Source organism: Taudactylus pleione, unplaced genomic scaffold, assembly GCF_031769625.1.
Source record: "Taudactylus pleione unplaced genomic scaffold, aTauple2 ptg000138l, whole genome shotgun sequence".
In the NCBI taxonomy this organism is placed as follows: domain Eukaryota; kingdom Metazoa; phylum Chordata; class Amphibia; order Anura; family Myobatrachidae; genus Taudactylus; species Taudactylus pleione.
Window position 1 is genome coordinate 8,979,820 of NW_028284540.1, and position 16,657 is coordinate 8,996,476.

Here is a 16,657-nt window from a genome sequence, read left to right on the forward strand (position 1 = left end):
TTCCTTGGGAATATCCCATGACAGAATCTGCATAGAACTCCAATCAATTATGGGATTATGTTGACGCAACCAGGGTAGACCAAGAACAATTTCTTGAGAGGCCTCTGATATCACCAGAAATTTTAAGGACTCAGAATGAAGTGCCCCAATTCGGACCAATACTGGTTGAGTCTCCTTGGTGACTATCCCATTAGTAGAGGGCATCCGTCTATAGAGATCAGAGAGATGGCATGGTTGAGAGATGAACAAGGAATCTGAAATTTATCTATGAAACTAGACGTTATGAAATTTCCGGCTGCTCCCGAGTCAAGTAGTGCAGTAGCAAAGACAGGTTTGGGTTTAAGATCCAAAGCTAGGGTAATCATGAAGTCTTTAATTTTTGGAGACGGGCACATAATTTTTGGAGACGGGCACATAACTCCTAACTTGATGTCTCCAGGGTCAGTTAGGATTTGGGCATTTCCCGGTTTATGGTGACAGGAGATCAGCAGGTGACCAGACTCTCCGCAGTACAGACAGAGGTTCTATTGCATTCTTCTCTGATGTTCTTCTTTGGAGAGGTGTGTATGATTCACCTGCATTGGCTCCTCTTTAGTAGGAGAAGGAATGGGACGGGTAGAAATGGAGGATGTAAATGACCTTTGCCAGTCAGTTCTGTGATTTTCAGCCTGACGTTCCCTGAAGCGAAGGTCAACTTTAATACACAATGAAATGATGTCGTTCAGATTAGTGGGAAGCTCTTGAGTGACTACATCATCCTTTAGTCGGTCTGACAACCCATGCCAGAAGGCCGAGGTGAGGGCTTCCTCATTCCATTTGAGCTCTGATGCTAAAATTTGAAATTGCATGGCATATTGACGGACAGGATGGACCACTTGTCTCAGTGTCATGGTGTTTGATGATGCTAATACAGTACGCCAAGGTTCATCGAAAATCCTCCTGAAAGATTACACAAAGCCTGCGTAACTATCCAGCAGCGGATCTGAGCGCTCCCAGAGTGGGGAAGCCCATTCTAAGGCCTGGCCAGATAACAGAGAGACTATATAAGCCACTTTAGTTCTTGCAGTTAGAAAGTTGTCAGGCTGCAGGGTAAAATGTATGTCACACTGATTTAGGAATCCTCGGCAGAGTTTAGGGTTGCCGTCAAATTTACTTGGTAAAGGAAGATGTAAGCGGGGAGATGATCTGCCTCCTGTATTCCCAGACACTGATGCGGATGTAGATGCTGGTACTACAGGGGTAGAAAAGGAAGTTTGCAAACTATCCTGTCACATGGACAACTCTTGCAGAAATTGAGCCATCTGATGCTGCATGTTTTCCAGATTTACTAAACGACCAGAAATGCACCGTAACAAATCCACTCCTGAATCCTGATCCGTGGCCGGCTCCATGGGGCCAGTGCAAACTGTTATGTTCTGGGTTGTTTGTGGACCCTGGGTGGTAGCAGTAGCGATCACAGAAGCGGGTTTGAATAAAAAACTAGGTCTTTTAATAAGTGCTTTAGTAGACATAAAATATGGCAGTAAATAAAGTCCAGGAATATATAAATGTGCACAAGAGTTCTGTGGTGGGAGTAATGGGTTAATGTCCAAGTAGAAACAATTAGAGCTGTCCAGGTGTGCAGGTAGTGAGACTGAAAATAATCAAGGAGGCATGCAGGTAGTGATGCAGGAAATAATAAGCCAGGTATGCAGGTAGTGAACTACAGCAAATTAGCAGGATGTCAGCAGGCTCAGGCACTCAGGTATGGGCAAGGGTGATGGAGGAAGCGGGGTAGTCCAGCGGAAGCTAGGAGCTGACAGGCAGACTGGCAGACAGCGAATTCACAGGAACAGGATAAGCACAGAGAACTCCCTCTCAGCTAGGCTGAGATACACGTTGCACTGGAAAAGAAGGAAGGCACTGACCCTTCCTAAATACCCCATGCCGTGCTGTTACTGGCCGGAGGGAACATGTGACTCACCAGGATTGGCCAGCCGCATCACATGGCCAGAAGGCAAGATGGTGGCGCCCATGCCAAACGGAACGGAGACGCCACCAGGCCTTACCGGCGCAGAGTGACAACAGGCCCGCACAACAACGCGCGCAGCCAAAGCCCCCCGCCAGACACCAGCTCTGCCACCAGACAGCCCATGCCACAATGACCTCACAGGTAACACTCGCCTAGCGCCATGCTGAAATACCCTGGCCGTGACAGAAATGTTTGTAAAAATAATGAAAATGAGAACCATCTAGGTCTGTACATTACTTTTAATTTATTGTCTTCATCAATCCCTATTATGTACAATGACATGGTGTGTTAATACTAAAATATTCAAAACTTGTGATAATTTTATGTCTCACATATTTTAAGAAATCTTACTACAAATCATTGCCATTTGGTGCTGCTGCTCTGGATGGATGGTGCTACTTGAGGGGTTCCATAAATATATTAGGGGTGAGCGGGTTCGGATTTCTGAAATCCGAACCCCCCCGATCCGAGGCCGATCCGAGTCAGGCTCGACTTATCCCGCCTGACTTGGATCTGAAGGCAAAACGTCATCATCCCACCTTCTGGGTCTCGCGGGTTTCGGATTCTATATAAGGTACCAGCGTCGGCGCCATTTTCTCACTGTGGACAGTGAAGAGGGAGGGTGGGAGTTAGGGCTGGCTGGGCTGTGTAGTGTAGTGTAGTGTAGTGTAGTGCTGTGCTGTGCTGTGCTGCTGATGTCCATAGGGGCTGTGTCCACTCCTCCAAAGTCCATAGGGGCTGGCTGTGTTGTGGTGTGCTGCTGTTGTCCATAGGAGCTGTGTCCACTCCTCCAAAGTCCATAGGGGCTGGCTGTGTTGTGCTGTGCTGCTGTTGTCCATAGGGGCTGTGTACACTCCTCCAAAGTCCATAGGGGCTGGCTGGACTGTGTTGTGCAGTCAGTTGTCCATAAGGGCTGTGTTCACTCCAAAGTCCTGTGCAGTGTCCCAGTCCTAAAGGGGTGCTGTAGAGTTGTCCAGGGGGTGCTCTATCCATCAGGGGTGCTCCCCCCAAGTGCAAAAAAAATAAATATTTTTTCTATGTTTGTTAATTGTGTGCGCCTTAGCCGCACGTGCATCAACAAAGTAGCACCAAGCGTGCGCCTGTGTCATAAGTAAAGGGCCGGGTGACTTGACTGTTAAAGGGTGCTGTAACCCCCAAAGTGCACTCCAAAGCAAATAAAAAAATATTTTCTGTGTTTGTGAATTGTGTGCACTGTGGCTGTACGTGCATCAACAAAGGAGCAGCGCCAAGCGTGCGCCTGTGTCCTATAAGTAAAGGGCCGGCTGGCTTGTCCATTAAAGGGTGCTGTAACCCCTAAATTGCACTCCAAAAAAAATAAAAAAATATATATTTTTGTGTTTGTGAATTTTGTGCGCAGTAGCCGCACGTGCATCAACAAAGTAGCGCCAAGCGTGCGCCTGTGTGATAAGTAAAGGGCCGGCTGGCTTGACCATTAAAGGGTGCTGTATCCCCCAAAGTGCACTCCAAACCAAATAAAAAAATATTTTCTGTGTTTGTGAATTGTGTGAACTGTGGCTGCACGTGCATCAACAAAGGAGCAGCGCCAAGAGTGCGCCTGTGTCCCATAAGTAAAGGGTCGGCTGGCTCATTTCTTAAAGGGTGGTGTAACCCACAATGTGCACTAGTCTCCAACAAAAATAAAAAATTATTTTCTGTGTTTGTGTGCACCTTAGCCGCACGTATATATCAATATAACATAAATGGAGGACCAAACTTTCTCCGATAAAAATAAAATAGGGAAAGATCAAGAACCACTTCCTCCTAGTGCTGCTGTTGCTGCTGCTAGGAGTTGTTCATCATCCCAGAGAGGAAGTAGGAACACCACTACTTTTACTAAACAATTAACCCTCCAACAGTCCTTAGCGAGGAGGATGAAGTACGACAGCAAAACGTATAACTGAGGCCTTGACTGCTATGTTGGTGTTAGACGTGCATCCGGCATTTTTTTTCTGTCTTTGTGAATTGTGTGGGCTGTAGCCGCACCTGCATCCTCAAAGCAGAAGCGACAAGTGTGCGTCTGTCTGTTAAAGGGTGGTGTCACCCTCAAAGTGCGCTCCACAAACAATAAAAAATTCATTTTTTTCTGTCTTTTTGAATTGTGTGCACTGTAGCTGCATGTGCATCAACAAAGCAGCAGCGCCAAGCGTGCGCCTGTGTCCCATAAGTATGTTAAAGGGTGGTTTAACCCCCAAAGAGCTCCAAAAAATAAAAAACAATTTTTTTCTGTGTTTGTGACTTGTGTGCGATGTATCCGCATGTGCATCAACACAGTAGCAGCGCCAAGCGTGCGCCTGTGTCATAAGTCAAGGGCCGGTTTGGACATCTGGTCCGGACTGAAGGATGTGCCAACAATTTCTGACAAGTCTACTGTCACTGCATATGATACTGTCCTCAAAGCAGCAGCGACAAGCGTGCGTCTGTCTGTTAAAGGGTGGTGTAACCCCCAAAGTGCGCTCCAACCAAAATAAAATAATCTTCTTTTTTTCTGTCTTTTTGTGTGAAATGTATGCGCAGTAGCCGCACCTGCATCCTCAAAGCAGCAGCGACAAGCATGCGTCTGTCTGTTAAAGGATTACATCGGTGACAGCATCCAAGTAGGCATGTCAGACAGTCCGTACCTGCACTGGCAGGAAAAAGAGGCAATTTGGAGGCCCCTGTACAAACTGGCTCTATTTTACCTGAGTTGCCCCCCCTCCAGTGTGTACTCCGAAAGAGTGTTTAGTGCAGCCGGGAACCTTGTCAGCGAAAGGCGTAGGAGGTTGCTTCCGCAAAATGTGGAGAAGATGATGTTCATAAAAATGAATTACCAACTCTTCCAGGGAGACCAGCCTCCAGAACGTACAGAGGGACCTGTGGTTGTGGATTCCAGCAGGGATGAATTAATACTCTGTGAGGATGAGGATGTACACAACACTGATGAGGGCGAGGAATCGGTGGATGAGGAGGATGAGGACGACATCTTGCCTCCGTAGAGCCAGTTTGTGCAGGGACAGATTAATTGCCAGCTTGTTTTGTTGGGGCCCAAACGAACCATTCATTTCAGTCGTGTGGCAGACCCTGGTGCTGAAATGATTGGTTTTTGTTAAAGAGTGCATGTCCTGTTTATACAACATAAGGGTGGGTGGGAGGGCCCAAGGACAATTCCATCTTTCACCTCTTTTTCCTCTTGCATTATGTACTGTTTGGGGCCTAGTTTTTCAAACTGCCATCCTGTCTGCCACTGCAGTATCACTCCTAGATGGGCCACGTGTTTGTTCCACCCACTCGTGTCGCTTAGCATAGTCATCCAGCTACCTCGGTGCAACCTTTTGGACTAAAAACAATATTGTGAGGTGTGAGGTGTTCAGAATAGACTGGAAATGAGTGGAAATTAATGTTACTGAGGTTAATAATAGCATAGGATTAGAAAAACCAACAAATTCTGTGATTTTAGCTGTTTTTATGCTTTTTTTCAAAAAAATACAGATCCAAAACACAAAACCCAGAACCCAAAACACGGAAGGGTGATTTTAGCAAAACCAATCCAGATCCAAAACACGAAGAAAGATCCAGATCCAAAACACAAAACACGAAAAGTGGCCGGTGCACACCCCTAATATATATATATATAACTACATATATATATATATATATATCACTATCTACCCCATCTGTGTCTCCCCTGTCTGTCTGCCTCTCCCCTTTAGAATGTAAGCTCTCACAAGAAGAGCCCTTGTCCCTCACGTGCTTCTCCTCCCCCTAATTATATTATAATTTACTCCTAACTGCCCAATTGGTACCTAACACTTGGTTTATAAACATTGCTGCATAATACAAGCAGCAGGGTCTTAGCAACCATGTCCTTGTACTGAATTGTTTTGTATTACTATGAACTGTTTCTCTTGTGTGCTCATTTATGTACTGTGTAAGGCGTTGCAGAACCTTTGTGGTGCCATATACATAAAGGATAATAATAATAATAAATATATATATATGTAAATATATACATGCTGTATATATACACATATATTTGTGAGCCATTTGTGTATGTGAGCCATTTGACAGCCTTATCCCTACTCCCCCACCCCTCCACGTGAAGCTAGCAATGCCGCGGCTGCTGATACAATCTGTGTGGTCCCAGAACCACAGACTTCCCGGCAACACAGCTGCCGTAGTGGCTGCTGCTCCCCTCCCCTGTGCTCCCAGCACTGTTCTCATGTCCTCCGCCGTTCAGGAGGACACAATACCTGCAGATGTAGGTGGATGCGCGGACCGCCGGATCACAAAACCAGGGTCAGCCCCGGCAGCACGTTCACACTGACAATCAAACTGGGTAGCTCCTGTGTTAAACACTGCTAGCTACCCGGTTTGAAATACCGGGTGCCTGAAAACGGGTTTTTTAAAAAGGTCCTTTTTACATTAGGCAAAATCCCGGGTCCCACTTGGTGCGCTCACGTGCAATAACCCAGGATTTTTAGCCCAGTGTAAAAGGGGTATTACGCTTTATTCATGTTTCCTCTTTCTCCAGAATAAATGTGAGCCACCATTTTTTGTCCAAAGGGCCTGATTCAGTAAGGATCGCTATGCGAATGCAGCTGCAGATCTGCATGAATCCCATCATGCAACATTTACATCAGGTCTGATCAGCCGCAGAAACTGCAAGTCTCAATGCACGCAGTGAGTACTCAAGCTGTGTTTGCAATCGCAGTGGCTAATTAATGCATGCCCAGGAAATGGCATTCAAATTGACAGACACCCTGCATGTTTCCAGACACCCCCCCATCACCACCCCCAAACAGTCACAGTCTGTCACTCACTCTGCGATGGATTCCTCAGTGCTCCCAGTCTGCTGTGTCTCCTCCTCCTTGCACCCCTTCTCCAACTTGCTGTTCCTACCTGCTTTCAGCACACTTTCTCCCAGTCTGATACACAACTGTAGGTAAACACTTTGCTTTGTCAAATGTGACACAAATGGCCCAGGGACAGGTTAGGTTTGGGTGGGCTTAAATTAGAGACCAAGGGGCTTTTTTCACCAATTAAAGCCCACCAAAACCTAACCTGTCCCTGGTCCACTTGTAGTGGTCCAGGGAAATGTAAAAGGTTGGTCTATTCGAAATAATTGAAGTGTTTTTCCACTTGGAGTATCCTTCCACTTAAGTGTGCACACCTGCTCATTAGTGGGAGCAGGCACTGTCTGTAGAATCTCGTCCCCATACACACATGAAGAGGAACGTGCAATCCTCTAATAAAGTGAACTGGAAAAAATATTGTTTTGCTGATTTTCTCAGATGTGTAGTGCCTCAATAAATACAATTTTCATGATTCACTCAAATATAAAAGCTCTTACAGCAAGTGATCCCATTATGAACCCAAAATGAAACTTTGGGGATTTATTAACAACAGTATGAACAATTATGGAGATTTTTTGCAAAAAAAAAAAAAAAAATTGGCTTTTTGAGAAAATCAAAATTTTAATTTAAAAAAATTGCCATTTTTCATTTTTTATTGAAACATACTGCTGTGTTATATATCATATGAAAACCCATAAAAAGAGGTTTAAAATAAGATCTTCCCATATCAGAACACGAGATTCTGGACTTCCCAGGAGAGACCTTGATACCTGCTAACTGACAGCTTGGGAGGTTTGGAGTATGGAAGGGCGTACTGTATATAGCTCTGCCTCATAGATGATGTATATAATGTTATGTAGCAGAACAGTACTGGGAGGGAAGTGCACTGGAAATAGACAATGGGACTGGAATCGGAATGTAGCACCAAGTGGGACCGGATTGAGACCGGATTATAGCAAACTGAAGCTGGATTGGGACTGGAACATAGCACCAAGTGGGACCAGAGTGTAGCATAAACTGGAGCTGGATTGGGACCGGACTATAGCACAAACTGGAGCTGGATTGGGACTGGACTATAGCATAAAGTGGAGCTGGATTGGGACTGGACTATAGCACACATTGGAGCCAGATTGGAATCATAGCAAAAATTGGCAGGTGAACCATAGACAGCTAGCCTGGGAGCTGGAACCTTGGACGTCTAGTGGCTATGAAGCTCAGGCACATAATGCTGTCAGAGAAGGAGATTTATAGCCTGGGTGATTGGCTGGTGCGGTCAGGTGGACCTTATCCTGGCTGCCATTAGGAAAATAGCAGTCATCTGACCGGGACCAACAGGGAGTTGGCAGGAACGCTGCTGGAGCTCTGAGCCCCTGAGACCATCACCATGCCTGGAGCCCACCAACAACACACTTTCCCAAGTCCCTACAGGTCCGGACCCCCATCAGGACAGAGCAGCACGGCACCAGCACAAAAGGTGAGGATGATTCCTGACAACCCAACTCTTTATCTCAATTAGGTGAGCTGCAAGTACAATTTAAAAAACTTAATAGCAAATTTTTCATTAATGAATTGCAGCTTTCAAGACATAGAACTTTAAAACCAGTGTATTTATCAGCCTAAGATTTGGGGATTTTCTTTACACCCATGGAAAGATTTATTATAACAAATTTAATTGAAATTAGAGAATGTAAGGTAGAAATTTTTCAGAGCTTGTGTTGATTTGATGACCCAGCACTGGTAAGATAATACACGGGAGATACAGTATATTTGTCCCAGGTTTCTGACCTACATGTATTAAAAACCCAGGGAAATGTCTGTGATTGCAAAACAGACTTGATAGTGTTTGGGCTTTAGTAAAAGCTGGGTAAAGGTTCATGGGGTTATGGTTGGAGAGTGAGGGTGGGCTCCATCCATTAGGCCCATTTCTGGTCTTTAGATCTTTAGCCTGAAAACAGGCTAAGTAGTACTTGTACCTGTAAGAGGCTGATAAAAGTGTGTCAGGGGTTTTACTCAGTGTCTCACTACCTGGGGAAAGAGGCATCAGGCCTGTTAAAAGACATTGTGATTTAATGATCATGAGTACTGTGCATATGCCCATATGTGTGGCATTCAGTCATACCACTGATGAGAGAGGGTAGCTCTGTGTTTAGTTAGAGCCCAGATAGGTTAGGATTTTCTTTTCTTTTTCTGCACAATATACTAGCTTCAGGTGATTTCACAGAAACCCTGGACTGGTGTGCTGTTTCCTGGATGCAGTGTGTAGGTGGTAGACCCTAGGGATTCAGTATGATATACCACCGGCCTCACCCTAATCCCCCCTCTAAGTGCCTAAACCTAAACCCCCTTCCGCGCCGCCTAAATCTAAGTCCCCCGCTGGAGGGTGCCTAACCCTAACCCCCCTTCCCCTAGCCTAAACCTAACATCCCGAGGGGGTGCCTAACCCTAAGGGAAAATGACAGGCGTCGGGATTTTGATGCCTGTCATTTAACCCTTGCTGGGATTATACAGTCGGGAAGCCGACAGTCAGGATTCCGTCCATCAGCTTCCCGACTGTTTCCCGACCCTAGATACAGATGTGTCCACATACACCTTTGTGAAAATTGAGCCATGGCCTGCATCAGAAAACCAGCCCTGCCAAGATATACATGTCGGGACATGTGTAAGGAGGCTGAAATATAGTGTAGTACCACTTTTCAGACAGCAGGTGGCATTTTTAGAAAAGTATACTGTGGCTGCCTAAGTAGAAAGCTGGAGAGGAAGATCCAATACAGTAAGCTGCTTCCCATTGCAGTGCCAGACAGGCTTACAAAATGTGCTGCATACTTTGGCTACATATACAGTAAAAAGTCCTACAGAATAGAAAATAGCACTTGGAAATATAGCACTATATTTCATATACTAAAAAAAACAAGTCAGAACAATTGCGACTGATGGTTGCCGATGTTCCTTAGGCCAGGCTGCGGGAGCTAAAACTTCCCACAGCCTGGCCGGGTCCTGGCAGCTTGTGAGGCCAGAAAGTCTGCGTGCACCCATACGGACTCTGCCCTCGCCCCTCCTTGAAAAATGGGGCAACATGCCCTTGTTTCCAGGAACGCTGCCAGGGAACATACCTGCTCCACCTCCAAAACACCGCAACCTGTCAATCAGGCTGTGGCCGGGAGACACTGCAAGCGGACTCGCGGTCAGAGGGCTGCACATGCTCAGTACACCTCCTGCGCATGTGCAGTCCTACCACCATCGGAGATGTGCGCTAACCATCGGGTTTCAGAACCAATGTTTAGGTCTAAACAATGTTTTGTAATTAATGTTAAAAACATTGGTACAGTACTTTCAATGTTGTCTTTTTATGTTCTATCCATAGTGCACACACTCCAAGCAGCTCTGCCCCTCCCCCCATCCCTGTTAACAGCATCACTGGCTCTGAGTACCCCCCTCCCCCACCCACAACAGTGTAACAGCAGCAGCTCACCTCCTCCTCCTCCTTTCCCCTCTAAGAACACTGCAGTGGTGGGTCAGTGTGCAACCCTCACCTAGGGCCAAATTTAGGTCTGTGGGGGTTCCTGGGCAACAAATGTGGAGGGGCTAGCAAGTGTGTGTGTATATATATATATATATATATATATAGCAACTGGCATACTGGGTATACTTTACTGTTATAACAAAGTGGAAAACAAAACATTGAGCTACATTACTGGTCTATGAATGTACAATATAACCATGGAAAATAAGTACTATTTTGAGAAGATGGTGGGGATCGAAAGTACAAAAGTGTCTCAATACACAAAGGGAAACATTAATGAGTAGTAACAACACACAGGGGGAGGGCTAATGAAAACTTGATTTGTTGTCTGTGTAAAAAGTGCAGCCTTTACAAATGAATTCCTCCTCCCTCCCACTGTGTGTTGAGATAAACAATGGGCAGGGTTATTCTGAAACAGGACATGAACACACTGTAAATTACGGATGGGCAGTTTTTGAATTATAATGTATATCTAGAACCAGTACTGTATATAAAATATCAAGCCATATTTTCAGGGGGAAATCACTACACACATGCCGTCCTCACTGACTCAGATCCCCACATAGTGTACACGGTGTTCACAGCCTCTAGATGAAATATGATATTATTCTAAAAAGCTTTATTATTATTACAATAATATTATTGATATTATTATATTATTGAATTATACAAATTTATTTTTGAAGCAAAAAGAAAAACTGTGGTTACACTGAGATTCAAACCCTAACTGTCAAGTGTGATGTGCAGCGACTTTACCACTACGCCACAATACTGGTGGATGTGAAGTACAGAATCTGTCTTTTCAGGAACTGATGACAGTTTCCTAGTGACAGTTTTTTTGGTGCTAGTACAGTGTTTCAGTGGCTAGTACAGTGATATAGCCACAAATGCATATAAGCCCATTTAATATGCACACAGGAAGCAAAAGAAGATGGTGCCCATAATCACCCACTGCATGACACCGCCTGCACCCTCGCTGCTGACACAGCCAGCACCCCACTGGCAGCATCCCCCGCTGCTGACACCACCACTGCCAACACTGCCAGCACCTCTGCACTGCTGCCCCACGTACTGAGGACACCGTTAGTGACCCCCACACTGCCGACACTGCTGGCACTCCCACACTGAGGACACCACCATCACCCCTGCACTGCCGACACTGTCAGCACACATGCACTGAGGACACTGCTGGCTCCCCTGCTCTGCCGACACCACCGGAACCCTGCATTGAGAACACCCCTGCACTGCCAACACAGTCAGAAAACCTGCACTGAGGACACCACTGGCACCCCTGCACTGCCAACATCACCAGTACCCTTCACTGAGGACACTGCTAGCACCACAGCACTGCCATTCCATGTACTTAGGACACTGCCAGCAACCCCTGCACTGCAGACAAAGCCAGCAAACCTGCACAAAAGACACCACTGGCACTGCCTACATCGCCAGTACCCTACACTGAGGACACTGCCAGCACCGCAGCACTGCCATTCCATGTACTGAGGACACCGTCAGCAACCCCTGCACTGCTGACACAGCCAGCAAACCTGCACCGAAGATACAACTGGCACCCCAGCACTGCCGACATCTCCCATACCCTTCACTGAGGACACTGCCAGCACTGCAGCACTGCCATTCCATGTACTGAGGACACCGTCAGCAACTCTTGCACTGCCGACACAGCCAGAAAACCTGCACTAAAGACACCACTGGCACCCCAGCTCTGCTTACACTGCCAGTTCCCTGTACTGTGGATACTGCCAGCACCACAGCACTGCCATTCCATGTACTGAGGACACCATCAGCAACCCCTGCACTGCCGCCACAGCCAGCAAACCTTCACCAAAGATACCAATGGCACCCCAGCACTGCTGACATTGCCAGTACCCTTCACTGAGGCTACTGCCAGCACAACAGCACTGCCATTCCATGTATTTAGGACACAGTCAGCAATCCCTGCACTGCTGACACAGCCAGCAAACCTGCACCGAAGATACCACTGGCACCCCACCACTGTCAACATCGCCAGTACCCTTCACTGAGGACACTGCCAGCACTGCAGCACTGCCATTCCATGTACTGAGGACACAGTCAGCATCCCCTGCACTGCCGACACAACCAGAAAACCTGCACTAAAGACACCACTGGCACTGCTGACATCGCCAGTACCCTACACTGAGGACACTGCCAGCACCGCAGCACTGCCATTCCATGTACTGTGGACACCATCAGCAACCCTGCACTGCCGACACAGCCAGAAAACCTGCACAAAAGACACCACTGGCACCCCCACTCTGCTTACAATGCCAGTACCCTGCACTGAGGCTACTGCCAGCACCACAGCCCTGCCATTCCATATACTGAGGACACCGTCAGCAACCCTGCTCTGCCGACACATAGTAAGAGCACTATTGGTGTATCCAACCCACACTGTATAACACACTGTATCCATGTTGGAAATTGGAATCTGAACTGCCACATGTTAGTGCCGTCCACTGTATCACTTAGCGTAGTCAGCCAGCTAGCTGGATGCAACCTTTTGGCCTTAAATAGATGAAAAAAGTAATATTGTGAGGTGGTCAAAATTGATTGGAAATGACTGGAAATAAATGTTATTGAGGTTAATAATACTGTAGGAACAAAAACAGGCCCATTTTATGTGATTTTAACTGTTTTTATGATATTTTAATAAAAATTCCAAAACAAAAACACGAGGGTCGGCACACATGAGAGAGAGAGAGAGAGAGAGAGAGCAACTGACATACTGTGTATACTTCTTCTAGCTACATTACTGGTCAAATAATGTACAATATAACCATGGAAAATGAGTACTATTTTGGGAGGAGGGGATGGGCCAAAAGTACAAAAGTGTCTCAATACACATAGGGAAACATTAATGAGTAGTAACAAAACAAAACACAGGGGGAGAGCTAATGAAAACTTGATTTGTCGTCTGTGAAAAATGTGCAGCCTTTACAAATGAATTCCTCCTCCCCCTCTGTGTTGAGACACGCAATGGGTTAATCTGAAAAAGGACATTAACATACTGTAAATTACTGATGGCCAGTTTTTGAATTATAATGTATATCTAGAACCAGTACTGTATATGAAATATCGAGCCATATTTTCAGGGGGAAATTTCTACACTAAGAAATCACTACACACACATGCCGTCCTCACTGACTCAGATCCCCACAGCCTCTAGATGAAATATGATATTATTCTAAAAAGTTTTATTGTTATTACAATCATATTATTGATATTATTATATTATTGAATTATATAAATTTATTTTTGGAGCAAAAAAAAAATGTTTACACTGGGATTCAAACCCTAACTGCCAAGTGTGATGTGCAGTGACTTTACCACTATGCCACAATACTGGTGGATGGGACGTAGAGAATCAGTCTTTTGAGGAACTGATGACAGTGTTTCAGCGGCTAGTACAGTGATTTAGATGCAAATGCATATTGCACCTTAACATAAACACTCCTCAAAACTCCTTGTTTGCCCTCTATTAAAATCTAAAGAAGACCACTACTGTATCTTTGCTACATAGGTAGAACACTATTAAGTGCTACATTACATGATACACAGGCCACCCAGTGGTGAAAGTATGAATTGCACCTTTGCTGCACTGCAGATAGCACGGCACGACAATATATGAGAATTGATGTCATGCCAAATTGAGAGCCATGGCACAGTTTTCAGAAAGGTGTATGTGGAGTGGACACATCTGTATTTACCATTTCCATCTCAGCACTCCAGTAACACATTAATCCTTCACCTCCATAGTAATGCATCACTGCTATAGTATTCCACTCCCTCACCTCTGTAGTAACACATTTCCCCCGCTAATCCCTGTATTAACACATTCCCCTCCCTCGCCTGTCTAGAAAAACAATCCCTCTCTCACACCTGTAGTAACACATTACCCCCACTCACACTTGTTGTAACTTATTATCCTCCCTCACCTCTGGAGTAACACACTAGTCCCACTAACCCCAGTGGTAACACATTCCCCTACATCACCTCTGTAGTAATACATTACCCCCACTAATCCCTGCAGTAACACATTCCCTTCTCTCACCCTGTACTAACACATTTGACATTCCCCTCCCTCACCTGTGTAGTAACATGTTTCCCTCCCTCACCTGTGTAGAGACACATTCCCTTCCTTTTTCTTCATAGTAATATATTCCCATCTCTCATCTGTGTATTAACACATTCACCACCCTCACCTCCAGTGGTTAAAGTGGGCCAGAATGGGGCAGAACTGCGTTCTGTCAATTCCATTTGGAGACTAACCAGTTCCACCTCCTCCAGCCCACCTCAGCCCAGCGCCGCAGGGAGGTTCCATTTGCCGGGCATCCACTGAAATTTGTTTTTGTGTGTGTGCGTGGCACTATTACAGCGAGCATTACTGCAGCGGGCACTATTACAAGGGGCATTACTATTGGGGGCATTACTATTGGGGCATTACTATTGGGGCATTACTACATGGGGCATTACTTCTAAAGGGGGCATTACTGCAAGGGACATTACCACTGGGGGTATTACAACTGGGGGCACTACTGCAGGGTAAATTTCTATTGGGGGAATTAGGCAGTGATTGTGAGTTAAAAGACATGGATTACACAGATACAACATGCAATCTGCACAATTAGAGCAGCCAGCTTTTAATAATATACAATTAAATTATAACCAAAACAGAAACTGATAGATAAAGAAGACAAATTATTTCCCATACTGAATAACCAATAACCTCATCCAGTAGAACGGTATTATCAATACCCCTAATGGATCCCTTAACCAAGATGGCCACAGGCACTTTTTGAGCCACAATAAACCATTTCCAAGATGGCGGCTGACACATTACCCTTAACCACCTACAATAATATTTGACCACAACCAAGATGGCGCCCCATAACATCAGCCTATAAATAAAACACCGCACCAAGATGGCATACCATTATACTCCCTGAGGAAGGCATGGAGGTTGATATGCGTTGGAACCTGCACACCACATATGCACAATGCTTTTAATTTCAAAGGCTCCTCAACCAGAGTCGAGTGAGCGGCCAGGCTACTGCTGAGACCCAGGGACCGTGTGACCTCATGAGATCACGGGCATGCCAGAAGTCTCGCTGCAAGCCGGCAACCAGCTGTTCCCACAGCGCATGTTTCCGGACATGCGCTGAAACCTTGAGGAACAGCAGACCCACACAACAAGGAGGAAAAGACTGGAGCAGACCACTCTCCTGGAGGAGAGTAAAGAAAGTCATCAAGGGTAAGTTGTGCACCTGGGGGATACGGGATGCCACCCCACCAGACACAGTGCAAACACCCAGACTATACAGAGACACCTGACTTACCCCCTGTCAAGACAGGAACCATCTCCCAGTGCTCACACCCCAATCAAGCCATCAGCATACCCTGAGCACCATTGACCCTATACCCAACACCCCCTGCCCCTGCCATCCACCAACGAACTACTACCATCCCCAGCCAGGTGGCAACATTTAAGGAACAGCCTAAGATCCATCATTAACACATGAGGAGCACTGTGACTCCACCATCTCCATTTTTAGTAATTAAAACTGACATTGTGCACCATATTGTGTTTGGCTCATTTTCTGTTAGGAAGAACACTCTCTATAGTGTGGACCATCTCCAAAACCACACTATTTGAAAGGTCTGGCTCACACATGGCAACCACGGACACACTTGCACTCTCCTCTGGGATTTGTGATTTTGATTTCTCGGAGCACACAGTTGGTTTTTCCGGAGCTGTCTTACTTGTCTTTTTCACTAGTACTAGGTCGCTATCTGATAATAATAACAAGTGCGGCTAACGCACATGCACACACAAAAAAAGTACACTTTTTATTATATAGATTTTTTTTTTTGGTCCACAATTTGGGGCCCAGAGCACCCCTGACCGAGGCAGCAGCGAATGACGACACAGGCAGGACACTACCAGCCCAGATGGATAGAGCACAGCAGCCCAGATGGACACAGCAGACAGCACCTGCCCAGATGGACACAGCAGACAGCACCAGCCCAGTTGGACACAGCAGACAGCATCAGCCAAGATGGACACAGCAGACAGCATCAACCAAGATGGACACAGCAGACAGCACCAGCCCAGATGGACACAGCAGACAGCACCAGCCCAGATGGACACAGCAGACAAACCAGCCCAGATAGACACAGCAGACAGCACCATCCCTACACTACCCACCCTCCCTGTTCACTCTCCACAGCCGGAGTGAA